This window comes from Dipodomys merriami, unplaced genomic scaffold (genome assembly GCF_024711535.1).
Source record: "Dipodomys merriami isolate MVZ:Mamm:240054 unplaced genomic scaffold, mDipMer1.0.p SCAF_24, whole genome shotgun sequence".
Lineage (NCBI taxonomy): Eukaryota > Metazoa > Chordata > Mammalia > Rodentia > Heteromyidae > Dipodomys > Dipodomys merriami.
The window spans coordinates 5,855,471-5,870,495 of NW_027203826.1; the positions used below are offsets into that span (position 1 = coordinate 5,855,471).

The window sequence follows — 15,025 nt, forward strand, 5'->3', positions numbered from 1 at the left end:
TCAGTGAAGTAAGCCAGACCTAAGGAAACATAGGTTACATGGTTTCCCTCATTTGTGGTAACTAGAATATGCCCAAGTAAACACATTAGACAGTTTAAAAAAAAAATCAATGGGGAAGTGGTGCTATGGCTCAAGTGTTAGAGTGCTAGCCCTGAGTTGAAGAGCTGAGGGACAATGCCCAGGCCCAGAGTTCAGGCCCCACAACCAAACCAAAACAAAACAAAAAGTTAAAAAATACAATGGGACATGATAAATTAGGCATTCACACACTGTGAGACCAAAGGAAGATATTCTTTTCTTTTTGGGGGGGGGGTCCAGTCATGGGGCCTGAACTCTGGGCCTGGGCACTATCCCTCAGCTCTTCAGCTCAAGGCTAGCGCTCTACCACTTGAGCCACAGTGCCACTTCTGGCTTTTTTTCTTTTTGCTTAGTGGTGCTGAGGAATCGAGCCCAGGGCCTCAGGCATGCAAGGCAAGCGCTCTACCACTGAGCCACCTTGCCAGCCCAAAGATATTCTTATGAGAGGATCACAAAGACACAATTCTTATGTGCATCTGATCACATGAAATAATATTTATTGAAATGAACTCCAGGAAATGGAAACAAGAAGTTTTTTCCTTTGTTGCTGTTTTTTTCTTCTTTTCCTTCTGTCTTGTTTGTTCATCTGTCTTTGGGAGGGTAAGGGGGGAGCACAGAAATGGTGGGACAAAAGGTGAAAAAAATGTACAACTTGTGGGTGGTTATGGGAGGAGGGAAAACCTGGGAGAGAGTAAGGGAATAAGTGACATTGTTCAAAAAGAAATGTACTCGTTATCTGATTTATATAACTTTAACCTCTGTGTATATCACCTTTACAATAACAATTAAAAGTCCATTTTAAAAAGTGAAAGGAAAGAAAGAAGAGTTGTGGGGAAGAAATTCTCAGTGGGAATGGAGGGGAATTCCCAGTCAGAGAAAATTTCCAAAAATCCAGAGCTTCTTTTTCCAGGCCAAGTAGATATTTGGTCCCTACTTCCCTCTCTTGTGGGAGTTTGTGTTTAATGTGTTAAGCATGCTCACTGCCAGGGAGACCTTTATGGTGAGTTCCTTTCTGATTGGATTCTTCTCACCTAGGAGCACAAGGAAGGGGAGCAGGCCTTCTGCTTGGTCATTCCCTAAAACACTTTCTGATTAGATCATCCCAGCAAGGAAAGACTCTTCTGATTGGATATCTTCCCATCTTGGAACTACAGAGCAGAAGTTCTTAAATCCAGTAATGTTCGTTTTAACAGATTTGTTTCCAAGGTAAGAACTACAAGATCGCCATCAGGTAAAGTTTGCAAGCAACAGATATAATATTGCCCAACCAATATGACAGAATTTCAGAGACCTCTAAAGGAGCTAAAAAGTGGCAACTAATAAACACATTCTCCAAGGCTTCATGCTTTTAGTGCCAACAATTTTCCAACTGTGGCTGACAGCTCTAGATTCATAAAATCCTTGGAGAGGAGGCCTCCCTGTCTTGCTAGTTTTACTTGTAACACCAGATAAGACAGGGCACTGATTCCTCATTCACTGTCTAGAAAAAATCAGGGTAGTTTTACTTTAAAAATGAATAAAAGATGTTTTAAAAAGACAAGACATGTGCATGCTCAGAGAGAGAGAGAGAGAGAGAGAGAGAGAGAGAGAGAGAGAATAGGAATCAGTTCTAATTCTCTTATTGTTGTCTCTTTCCTGTGCTGAGAAAAGTGGGCATCGTTTGCTCTCCGTTCCCCACCTGCCATCAGTGTTGGATAAATTTCCCAGAGGACATGAAACAGCTGCTTTCCCACCTCAGGGTCCTGTAGCACTGCCCTTGAAAATGGCTCCATCATCAGCTGTGGAATCAGCTGTTTGTTTAATGTCCTGGGCATAGGAGGGCACTAGAAAACAAAGGAATTTAAATTTCCTTTGTCTAGGAACAAAAAAGAATGGGGAAACATGATTTTGTCATTGTTTCTGCTCAAGTTGGTTTAGTTTCTCTTCCAGTCAGAGGTAGGTACTCTGCAAACTTTTTTTTTAATGTCTTGGTACTGGATTCATGGATTATTATAATGAAAAAAGAAGAAAATTATGAGTTAGTACTGAAACATCCACACCCACACTCTCTTTACCTAGGGAAAGTAGGCCTATGTCTGTGCTAACTCACCTAGAATGTCAGTGACGAGCCACTGTTCTGCAAAGGGGACCCACTAAGAGGAGCATGAAAGCTCCTCGGTACTGTTCAGAATCAATCTCTGCAAAGCACGAGACACAATTAGGAAGGCCAGTTTCCTGAATGAGAAAGAAACAGCTTCAGCATGAAGGTAGCACCTCAAATCCCTTGAGTCTATTCTTGAGAACAAGGTAAGCCAGCCATTTAGCATGCATGCAGAGAATGCAAAATGTGTAACTAAGTGGTACACTATCCAGAAGACAGAGAAATGAAAACTGCAATCTCTCTGTGCTCCAAAATGTGTGTATTACATATGTTTATGCACATGATATGTACATTTGTGTATCTATGATCTGTCACCAGGTGATCAGAATCTTCAGATATTTGAAGGTGGCATACTTCTCCATTTTCCCATTCCTGATCTTTCAAGCTCATTCTCAAACCTCTTTAAAATATACAAAAAAATGCAGGATAAATCTCTGCTGCTTTTGTCTCATAATGAATCCAACCTAATTCCAAAGGAAGGATGGGTGTTGTCATCCTTCTTTCCTGTTTTATATTTTCTTTTATGATTATAGAGTAATTTTGTCCATATTGTTTTAGTTTTCTCTAGTTACTTCCACCAGTTCATTTTATTTGACACTCCTATTACAAATATGACTAATCATTAAAAATCCCTTACCTAATTCTTTAGAAAAACTAGAAATTGGAGAATATGTAATTCATATTCATGTCAGTATCACATGAAGAGATCCTAATTCTTGGTGCTTAATGTATTAACTAGGAGTGATTTGGACAAAGCTAGAGTCAAACAATGAATATTTGTCACTAGAAATCTCTACCCCAGCTCTATTTCTCTTCATTCCACAGACAGCTGCAGTTTCAGCCACATCCCTGAGATACAATGATAAAGGCTGGACTAAACAGATTTGAAGATATTGAGCACCTGGCCATCAGAGCTGCTTTCACTTCAACAACATCAATACTGTTGTCATCAGTGACCTCCACATTGTCCTCAACTCCATGATGTCCATGACCCAGTAATATCTGACCCATAATAAATTCCATGGTGCATTCAAGGCTGAGAGTGGGCAGCTTGTCATCACTAGAGAGCCCACCGCCATCTTCAGGAGATCTCATCACCATAAAATGGGGTGATGCTGGGGCTGAAGGTATGTGGGGTTCACTGGTGTTTTGGGGTTGTGAGAACACTAGAGATCACTGAAGGGTGGAGTCCAAAGGGTTGTTGTCTTCATGAAGGAATTCTGAGCAGCATACCTTACTAACAGAAGTCAGAATTCACTAGTTATCTCATTAAAATTGTAAATAAAGCTTCAGCTATGAAGGGCTAGTTGCTATGGGTTTAGCCCTCTGGTCATAAACCAAAACATACCTGTCCACAACACATGAGACAACTTCTTCAGGTATTGGATACTGGACAGCACAAGACTGTAATCCTGGAAAGAAGTTCTAGGATGACGTCATAACTGCCATGATTATGATGTCATGACTGCTGGGAAAAGCAGGCAGTTCAGACGTGAGACAGATTGGGGCAGGCTCCAAGAGAAGAAGGTGCTTCGCAGGAAAAGGAGCTCACAAGTCAGGATGGATGTTCTTCATGAGTTGTTGGCCAAGGACAAACCCGTGCATGTTTCGAGTGAGACCTCACCAGACTTCATCCAGCAAGATGAGAGTAGCCATCATGTGATTGAGTGGGAAAAGTAATATTGATGGTGAAGCAGTGCTGGCCAAAGTGTAAGCACTCGTTAATACCCTGGGTATCCAAGTAAGACACCAGGAAGGCCAGGTGTTTGAAGTCAAGATTATGATATGACAAGGCCTAACTTAGCCCTTCCTCATCAACATCTGAGAAGAGAACTGAACAAGATCTGTGGGGCATCAGGGAGACTGGAATTTGATTAAACTCAGGTAAGTAGAAATATTTTGTTCTTTCCATACCTCTAGGATATCAAAATACAAAAGTCTCTATAGATTCAATATGTTCAAACAGTAACTGAACAGCCTCCTGGGCACTAGCCCTCAGAACTCTTCGGGGAAAGACAACAGAATTCAAAGACTGTGTGATATATCATTTTATTTTATTTTATTTTATTTTTGTTGGTTGTGGGGCTTGAATTCTGGGCTTGGGTGCTGTCCCTGCACTCTTCAGTTCAAGGCAAGAGCTCTACCGCTTGAGCCACAGCACCACTTCTGTGTGATATATCATATACATTATTAATTATAGACTAAGCAAATAACAAAAATGCTAAAATAAGAAAAAGTAACTCATAGTCAAGGAAAAAAGTAGTGAATAATAACATGACTACCAGATGGACCTAAAACTCTTGTTTGTAGGTAAAGGCTTGGATCAACAATGTGTAATTTCAAAGGCTTAAAATAAGGTCTGAGTGAAAGATCAGATAGAGTATCTCAATAGAGAAGAGGAAAAAAGAGAAAGAGAAGAGGCAGATAAAAATTCTAGCAGTAAAATATAAAATAACCAAAAAGTTCACTGGAAAGGATTTGACGCAGAGTAGAGATGACAGAATAAATTGCCAGTCAACTTGAATACAGATGAATAGAGATTACCAGAAATCTAAAAAAAAATAATAAAATGCAATTGAAATGCCCAAAGGAAAGGGGGAAAGGACCAATTAAAAACAGAACCAAAAAAAGAGCGGCCCAAATTTTTTCCAAATTTAGCCTTTACTTGTAGATGCAAGAAACATAGTAAATTCCAAATGGGATAAACATAAAACCACATGTAGACACATTTCATTCAAAGTACTAGGTGTGATGTGTGCAAAATCCAATGAGCAGGGATGGAAAACATGCCTGCTTCCCTGGAGAATAGGGGTGGTAGGAGGAGACTGACCAGAAAAGAGCACTGGAGTTCTGTAATGGGTTCTATGTTCTATGTATTATTGAGACGGTGGTTACACAGGTTTTTGCATTTGTCAAAACTCACCACACTGTACACTTCAAATGTATGTGTGTATACACATATACATACATACACACACATGTTGTGTGTGTGTGTGAGTGTGTGAGTGTGTGTGTGTGTGTGTGTGTGTGTGTGTGTGTATGTTCCAGAACTAGAGGTTGATCTCAGGTCCTTGAGCTCTTGTTTGGCCTTTCCTGTTTAAGGCTGGAGGTCTACCACTTGAGTCACACTTTCACTTCTGGTTTGGGGCTGATTAATTGGAGACAAAGTCTCAAAAACTTGCTTGGAACTAAGACCCTCAGATCTCAATCTCCTGAATAGCTAGAATTGTAAGCACCTGGCTTGGTCCTTATATTTTTATTCATTCTCCTTTGTGTCAGAGGACAAATAAAATGCAAGTTGAATATTGTAGACACACAAGTAACACAGGTTGCTTGTCTTTTGGGCGGTGTTAGGCTGATCCCAAATTCACTCACATAAAATCCACTTCCCTAAACAATTTTCTACTGCTTCTGAATTTTGTCTATTAATGGAATGTCTTGGTTTTCTGTTTTTGTTTTGTTTTATTTTCAGTAGTGAACTCTGGGTCTGGGCACCATCCCTCAGCATTTCAGCTCAAGGCTAGCACTCTACTCCTTGAGCCACAGCGCCACTTCTGGCTTTTTTGGTTTATGTGGCGCTAAGGAACCAAACGCAGGGCCTCATGCATGTGAGGCAAGCACTCTACCACTGAGCCACCTTTCCAGCCCTGTCTTAGTTTTTTGTTCATGTTCATTGGACATTATTTATCATACCACATAGACCATGTGTTAAAAATTGTTTTAAATTATAAATAACATTCTACTTTTACAAGATTTGTTACAAATGAATATGAATACTCTAAAACCAACTTATGTTTGAAAATTTTGTTTCTTTTTATAATTTTAATTTTAATTTTTATTGTGAAAATACTGTATAGAGGGGTTACAATTACATGGGCAAGATAATGAGTACATTTCTGTTTCTTGCCTAATCATACAAATCATACAACATAAAACTTCAGCACTGGAGATGTAGTTCCGTGTTAGAGCATTGGTCTAGCCTGGTTCTGAGTTTGATTAAATTTTTGGCTCATTCCACATGATATAAAATCTTTACTTTTTAACAAGTATGCTGAGAATTGTATTCAACATAGGCATATTTGAGGTCGTTTTGTAAAATGGCTTACAATACCTAAGAATGATGGTTATTTGTAATGTTCTTCCCATCCGAAGAAATGCTTTCACTGCAGATGAAAGCAAATTCTGTTGGTGTGTTTGGGAAATAAAACTGATGATGGGAAAATGTTAGAAAAAGGTAGAGGAGACAGCGTCCCAACACATAAACTAAACCTGTAAGGTGATTTGAGTCAGCTCCATTTTAAAAATTAAAAGACAAGCAAAGTGCTTGTGGCTTTGTACCTGTAATCCTAGCTACTGAAGGGGCTTGAGAGCAGGAAGATCACAGTTGGAGGCCAGTCTGGACAGAAATGTTTGAGTCTTATCCCAAAAATGACCAGCCAAAAAACTAGGGTAAAGACATGGCTAAGGTGATAGCCAACATGAGGCCCTGAGTTCAAACCCCAGTACTGCCAAAATGAGTAAAGAAGAGAGGAGAAGGAGAGGGGGAAGGAGAAGGAGAAGGAAAAGAAGGAGAAAGAGAAGGAGAAGGAGAAAGGAGAAGGGAGGAGAGGAGAAGGGAGGGGAGAGGAGAGGAAAGGAAAAAGGAAAGGATTACTTCATGGGAATAAAACAAAATTCTGTAACACCAGAGAAATGGAACAGTTGATAAAGTATCTGTTGAAGGAAATAACTTACATTAAATAACTCAGAGCAGGAGAAGGACAATGATAAACTCCAGGCAGATGACCTATTGTAGATTGGAAGTCTTTTTCATGTAGCATTTACAAGTAGGCAATCAAGCTTTTCATCCTGGGTTCACCCTTTATTACCTGTAGCCCTATATTGCCTTCTATAAATCTCTGTTGTCACAGTCCATGTATCCTAGGATTATTGTGATAATTCAATGAGATAATATATGCACATTAGATATTGTGGTGCATAGCATATTGACACTCCCAAACCATTTGTCCATCCCTTAACATCAGATTGAAAGGAAAAGGCCAGAGTCCTTCTACTTTGCATTAAAGCCTGGGATAGCATTTGGTTTCTTCTGGATTTCACATGCTTGTGAAAGTGAGAACATATGATCATTCTGCTTCAAATGGCCTGGAAAGCTTAGACTTTGGATTTCCTTGGATCCAAGGAAGATGCTAGAAGCCAAGTGGCTTTCTCTGAGACTGGAGATCAGTCCTTCTATGCTGCGATGGTGATGCCAGCACCAGCAGCCATTCTCTAACTGCATGACTGCTCAGAGAGAAGGACTTGACAATCACAGGCTTTTGTTCTGAGCTATGAAAAGTGTGAAGAGAGGGCTGGGGAAAGGAACAGACTTGAGACTTGGACAGTGTCCAGATCAGTGGATATAGAACACTCTTCCAATTGTTCTGTCACCACAAATGCAATGCTCACAATATGCCAATGTGTGTGCAATTTTATTTTGAGCATTCAATAATAATTTAATTATGACAGGCAATTAAAAATGGTGAACACTGAATTTGTGCCACTTTAAGAGGCATGCCATTTTTCCATCCATTCTGGCATTGTGTGTGTGTGTGTGTGAGGGGGAGGGGAGGAGAGAATGAATTCACACATTCAACACCATTAAAGAAACAGAGATAGCCTTTGGAAGTATTATCATTTTCACGATGTTAATCCTCCCAATCCAGGAGCATGGGAGGTTTTTTCACTTCCCTAGTTCTGCTTTAATTTCCTTTTTCAGGATTTTAAAGTTTTCATCATAAAGGTCCTCCACTTCTTCAGTTAACTCTTAGGTATTTTTTTTGTAGGGCTATTACAAAAGGTGTTGCTTCCCTGATTTCAGCTGCACTCTTCTCATTATTGGCATACAGGAAAAGCCATTGATTTTTGAGGGTTAATTTTAAGGTTAATTTTGTATCCTGCCACTTTGCCAAAGTTTCCAATCAGTACTATGTGCTTTTTTTGTTGTTTCTTTGTATGTTGTCACTGTATTTGATTCCGGTGTCCTGTATCTTATATATACATTTTCCTAATATTGGGAGGGGAAAGGAAATAACAAAATGCTGAAATAAGGATACAGGATGACCCACTGTAACATGAGATGTACAAGATACTATGTTAAAAATGAACTTTACAACTTTGCGGGGCAGGGTGGGGAGGAGTTGGAGAGGTGGGGAGGAAAAGGATGGTAGGAGAAAAATAAAGGAGGGTATAACAATGCTCCATAGGAAATGGACTCATTACCTTGCTCGTGTAACAGTAACTCCTCTGTACAGTATCTTTACAATAAAATATATATATTAAGAACAAAAAAGTGAAAGAAACAGAAGTGATATGCTAGTGGCTCGTACCTATATTCCTAGTTACTCAGTAGTCTGAGACTTGAGAAAGTTTGAAGCCAGCCCAGGCAGACAAACCTGAGGGGCTCTTATCTTCAATAACCAGCAAGAATCTTGAACTTGAGACATGACTCAAGTGGTACAGTACCGGCTATGAGCAAAATAGTTGGGTTTTCAAGGCCTTGAATCTAAGCCCCAGTCCTGACCTTAAGAAAAAGAGAGAAACAGAAAGAACAAAAACTTGAGAATTAAAATGTATTTATCTAGGATATATATGTTACAAATCTCTATGATGCCTTAATCAATATGATATTTAAAGGGTTTTTGTTTTTAATTTGATCAAAACTATCCTTGTACTTGGTTTAAAAAATCAAATAAAAAGTTAACATTTTCCAGCCAGCTCTTAATGTATTCTCATCTCTTTTGATTGTTTCTATGGTTGATTCTTTGGTGAGTTATATCCACAAGCATAAAACTCTCTGACCTGCTTTTTCACTTATAGTCATTATCTATTAACTCTTGAGAGATGAAAATGTATCTCACATTCACCTCTTCTTTCCTCAACTTTTCCCAACATTGAGGATTCATATTATTTTTCAATTTCATTCTTTTTACATTAAATAACAGAACTGAAATTATTTGATTCTATCAACTCCAACTTGCAAAGTGGTCTTATCTTTCCTCCACACCTCTCTCCCACCTTGTACCTTTCTGTCAGCTACTTGGCAAATATTTATGAACATTTATGTTTTATTCAGAAATTTCATGAATATTCCTGTTTTGACTCTGACATTTGAACATGAATGTGTATATGTATGTATGTGTTGGTATTGGACCTTGAACTTAATGTCTTGTACTCTGTGTTTTGACTCACACTGATGCTCTGCCACTTGACCAATGCTTCCAGCTCCTTGACATAAGATTCTCTCACACTTGTTTGCCCAGGCTGACTTCAAACTGCAGTCCTCAGATCTCAGACTTTTGAGTAGCTAGAGATGTAAGCCACTTAATGCTCAGCTATGAAGGTATTTTATATTAATAAAGAACTATGAACACATTTACTGCTTGGCCAAGTAGTATATTAGGATGATTTTTTTTGTTTTCTGTGGTGGCAATGCCAGGATTCTTGGGCCACTTTTAAGAGACTTAACATCAGATAAGATTTTCCTTGTTTTCTATTTCTTGTTGGCCTAAATCACACCAAACTTGACATTGCTTCATATTGTTCCATATTTGTCTTATAATGTCTTTGTTTTCTCTGAAATTTCTTTTACCCTATCTTCTTTGAGACAAAAGAGACCTTTTGGACTTTTACTATATTTTCAATTACTATCAGTTTGAAAACTATGCATTTTATGCTACCTTCATGCCCAGCCAGGTAAAGTGGTAAACAGTTTCTGTTCATCATCTCATTTATTCCATGCAAAGGATCCAGGTGAAAACCCTTGGTACAGAGAGTTCAATAAATAGCTGATGCTCCCATACTTAGAAGGAAGCACACATCCACCTGTCTCCAGAGCCTGTGCTGTGTGTCTCATCAATGTACTGCCTGGATCTGTGCCTAGCACATAGAGGACACTTAATCGCTGTTGATTGGTTGGCTGGCAAGTTACATATGCAAATAGGGAATGAAAATCTCATGTCCTGGAAAATGTGCTCTTCAGATATGTGATGGAGGAGAAATGGACACAGAATTGAGCAAGCCTCAGACATTCTCAAGAGATCTTCCTAGGAAAAGATCACTTTTTTTATTAATCTCAAATCAGGCAGTTGCCTAATCATTTGGTGGTTTAATAATAAGTTACTTTTATTCTCTTTGAAATACAAATGCTGCTTAGGAGGCAGAACATAATAACTCTCTTATTTTCTACCTTAGGACAGGTCATTTAGGGAGAAGAGCTAATGTATCAACGTATGCATGCTTGCTTGCTTATAGAAAGCCAGTTCTATTTATCTGAGCTGTTCCTCATGCCCCTGGGGAAGTAATTAACCAAATCATGGACCCCTTCTGAGTTTTATTTATATGAAAGTAAAGAATTTAGGAAAAAGAGTCATTGGCCTCAATTCAGAATAAATTGACTTATACAGAAATAGGCACAGGAGATTTGGCAGGATTTTTTGTGTGATTTCTTTTTTCTGATATTCAGAAACATGAACTTTTTTAACAGCAAATATCATCCCTTTGTTCTTGGAATTCCTTTGTATGTTGCACATAGCTCTCTGGGGATTTCTTGTCATGAGGAGTTATAACTTTACCTTCAGATGTTTATCAGAGAATTATAATTGGCCTAAAGATTGAATAGTGACTCCCCTCTGACCTCTAGGAATAGAACAAATTCTCTTCCTCCTAGTCTTCTCTGCCATCAGATAGTTCCATCACACATCTAGTAATCTCCCTTATTCTTTTGGAACACAAGATTTAGTAATCATCACCATAAAATAGAAAGTAATTATAGTAACATTTAGATGTGGACTGTGACATGAACAAGCAAACAGCATGCAGCTCATGTTTAGAAACTAAGAGTGGTCAGTATCTTCTTCTAGCTGCTCATCTAAGCAGCACTGGGAAACATGAACTCCAGGTACTAATGTTTGTGTCTTTTAAAGGGAGTCGGGGAGGAAAGGGATGGTAGGGGGAAAAAAGGAGGGTATAACAATGCTCAATAAGAAATGGATTTATTACCTTGCTCATGTAACTGTGACCCCTCTGTACAGGATCTTTACAATAATATATATATATATATATATATATATATATATATATATATAAGTAAAAAATAAAGGGACCTATCACCTAAGCTAGAAGTGTTTGCTTCTTTTGAACCTGACTTAATGGAAACAACTTTTTTTAAATGCAGAAGGTTTTCTTTTTTATTTTAATAAGTTGTTTTTTATTGTGAAAATATGGATTAGAAGGTTTTCTGATAGAATTGATCTAAAGGATGAGGAGAGAGCTGCCCAATGAGTATGAAGCACACCAGTTCATTCTACAAATAGTTATCAGTTGCTTATTACTAGTAGGCCACTGGGCTAAATGCCAAAGTTGCAGAGAGAAAATTAGAATGAGTTATTGTGATCAGGAAGCCAAATACTAGTGTCTCACACCTGTAATCCTAACTACTCTGGTGGCTAAGACTGAGGAATATGATTTGAAACCAGCCAGCCACACAAATCTGAGAGACTCTTATCTATAATTAACAAAAAGCCAGAATTAGAAGCATAAAGTGGAAGACTAAACATAAACGGGACTTAGTTACAGGTCCTACAAAGGCAGGAGCTAGATTGTTAAGAGAATGCACAGCAGAGGAAAGCAATCTTGAGACAAATCAAGAAAACAACTCCATTTGCAATAACCTCAAAAAGGATAAAATACTTAAGAATTAACCAAAGATGTGAAGAACCTCTATAGCAAAAACTATAGAAATTTAAAGAAGGAAATCAAAGAAGACTTAAGGTAATGGAAATACCTTCCATGCTCTTGGTTTAGAAGAAGTAACATCATGAAAATGGCAATAGTGCCCAAAACATTCTAAAAATTAAATGCAATGCCCATCAAAATCCCAACATCGTTCTTCAATGAGACAGAGAAACCAGTCCAAAAATTCATATGAACCAACCAAAACCCTGAATAATGAAAGCAACCCTTAGTAGGCAGAATAGTGTTAGGGGAATAACAATACTAAGCTTCAAATTCTATTATAAAGCTGTAGTAATGAAAACAGCGTGGAATCAGCACAAAAACAGGTCTGAAGACCAAAGGAACAGAAGACTCAGAAATAAAACCACAGACCTACAGCCATCTAATGTTTGATAAGGGAGCCATAAACATAGGCTAGAAGAAAGACAGTTTTTTCAACAAATAATGCTGGCAAAATTTGATATCCACATGCAGACAACTAAAATTAGATCTTTATATTTTACTTTGCAACAGTATCAATTCCAAATGAATGAAAGACCTAAAGCCACAAAACTGTTACAGGAAGGAGAAACATTACAGCGAAATGGGAAACATTACTGCTCCTGGGCACAGGTACAAACATTCTGAGTAAAGATCCAGAAGCACAGTAAATTGAAAAAAAAAAAGAACTTGATAAATAGGACTGTATCAAACTTAAATTTTCTTCATGAGAATAGACATGGCCAACAAGCTAAAAAGACAGCCTATAGAATGGGAAAAGACTTATGTATATAAGCCAATGGCTTAATATCCAGAATATCCAGAGAAACTGAGAAATCCTCAAAAAACCAACAACCCAATTAATAAATAAGCTAGAAAGCTAAAGAGATTTTTCTCAGAAGACATGAAAATGGTCAATGACACATGAAGAAATGCTCAATATCTCAGACATTAAGGAAATGCAAATCAAAACAACATTGAGTTTCCACTTCACCCTAGCTAGAATAGCCTTTATCAAGAAATAAATGATAACAGATGCTGGTGAGAATTCAGCTAAAAGGGAACCTTAATACACTACTGGTAGAAGGTAAACTTGTTCAGTTATTCTGGAAATCAGTGTGGCAGCTCCTCAAAAACTTAAACAGAACTACCCTATGATCCAGCAATTCCACTCCTGAATGTTTACCCAAAAGATTACAAATGAAGACACAAGCTGGGTGCCAGTGGCTCACATCTGTAATACTAGCTATTCAGGAGGCTGAGATCTGAGGATTGTGGTTCAAAGTCAGCCAGGGCAGGAACGTTCATGAGACACTCAATAAACCACCAGAAAACCGGAAGTGGCATTGCAGCTCAAGTGTAGAGCTCTAGCCTTGAGCTGAAGAGCTGAGGACATGCCCAGGCCCAGTATTCAAGCCCCATGACTGACAAAAAAAAAAAAAAGATAACAGTAAAGCTACCAGCACAATCATGTTGACTGCAGCACTATTCACCATATCCAAGGTATGGAATCAGGCTAGATGCCCCTCAATGGATGACTGGATCAAGAAACTGTGGTATATATACACAATGGAATTTTATTCATCCATTAGAAAGAATGATGATGTACAATTTTTAAGTTTTATTTTTCTTCATGAGTTTTTATTATTATTATAAAGGTGATGATGTACAGAGGATTTATATATATAGGTCAAGTAGAAAAAGGAGGCGGTAACAATGATCTAGAGGAAATGTATTCATTATCTTACTCATGTAACTGTAACCCCTCTGTACAATATTTTTACAATAAAAATATATAAACAAGAGAAAAAGTACATTTCTTTCTGAACATTGTCACTCTTTCTATTGCTCTCAGTTTTTCCCTCCTGTCTACCACAAGTCATATAGTTTATTTTCAATATAGTGTGTAGCAAGTACCACTGCTGCATTTGTTCACCATTTGTCACACAACTTCTCTACCTTCCCTTACCCTCCCAAAGATAGATAAATGAACAAACAATACATTGTTTCCATTTCTTGGAGTTTATTTCAATAAATATGATTTCATATGATGAAATTCACATAGGTATTGCACCTTTGCATTCTTCTACAACTATCTTCCTTGTTCTCATTGTGTGTGAACACTTAGAGACCTGTATAATTTATCATGTCCCAGTGTATTTAGTTGTTACCATCCTTACTTGTAGATTTATAGGCCTATTCTAGCTACCACAAATGAGGGAAATCACACAACCCATAATTTTCTGTGTCTGGCTTACTTTGCTTAATATTAGTTTTCCCAAAAAGTTTTTTTGGTCTGGTGCTGGATTTGAACTGTGATATTCCAAGTCTCAGCCTCTTGAGTGGGAAAAAATTATATTGGGGAAAAAAGTTAGGCCCAAGGTGGCAAAAATTAGATTCATATGTGGAAGCTAGGTTTAGCTTAGATTTAAACTTAAGAGTAAATATATTGGATGGTGTGCAAATGTATACAAGTGCATTAACTGAAATATGATAGCTTCAAGGGAGAACTCAAATAGTGTAATTCTTAGAAGGGCAAATTCAAATTTCAACAAAACACCAGGAAATAGGTACTCAAAAGTGTGGGAGGAGGTCCAAGGGGAAGTGGTATACAGATGAAGAGGATAAGAGGAGGAGAATGTAGTCAAGAATCCTATGTATATCCTACAAAATTAAAAAGAGTGTGGGAAGGGGTGGGTTGGGGAAGGATGGATGAGAATGTTGAAAAGATAACATTGATCAAGATATATTGTGTACATACAATATTTTGCTAAATGGCAACTCTTTTGTACAACCACTTAAAGATAATAATGTTTTTACTTACAAACAGTGTTTTGTGAGATTCTAGAACATTTTTATTACAAGTATACTAAAAGGAAAATATTACCTGAATAGAAAAAAATCCAATGTATATCCTACGAAATCAAGAAGAGGTGAGGGAAGGGATGGGTAGAGGAAGGATAGGTGACAATGTTTATTAGGGTGACAATGATCAGGATATATTAAATTTATAAAGTACTTTGTTAAATGGAAACTCCTTTGTACAACTACTTA

The 15,025-nt window shown here is 37.9% G+C and overlaps 1 protein-coding gene and 1 long non-coding RNA gene across 3 annotated transcripts in view; one reads left to right on the forward strand and one right to left on the reverse strand.

Moving 5' to 3' along the window:
- Positions 1-590: 590 nt before the first annotated feature.
- Positions 591-3,611, reverse strand: LOC138835587 (uncharacterized). Of its 2 annotated transcripts, XR_011374661.1 has the most exons (4): positions 3,567-3,611; positions 2,168-2,292; positions 1,812-1,901; positions 650-668 (listed from the first exon to the last, which is right to left on the reverse strand). It is a non-coding gene; the product is annotated as an uncharacterized lncRNA (long non-coding RNA). The 2 variants fall into 2 exon arrangements; XR_011374660.1 differs by lacking the exon at positions 1,812-1,901 and having other exon boundaries at positions 591-668.
- Positions 3,612-3,737: 126 nt separating this feature from the next.
- The window catches only part of CUNH1orf21 (chromosome unknown C1orf21 homolog), a 302,366-nt gene continuing 291,078 nt past the window's right edge, over positions 3,738-15,025 (forward strand). Inside the window, exon 1 of the mRNA XM_070034215.1 lies at positions 3,738-4,102. The gene's annotated coding sequence lies outside the window, so the exon portion shown is untranslated. The remainder of the gene's footprint in view (positions 4,103-15,025) is intronic.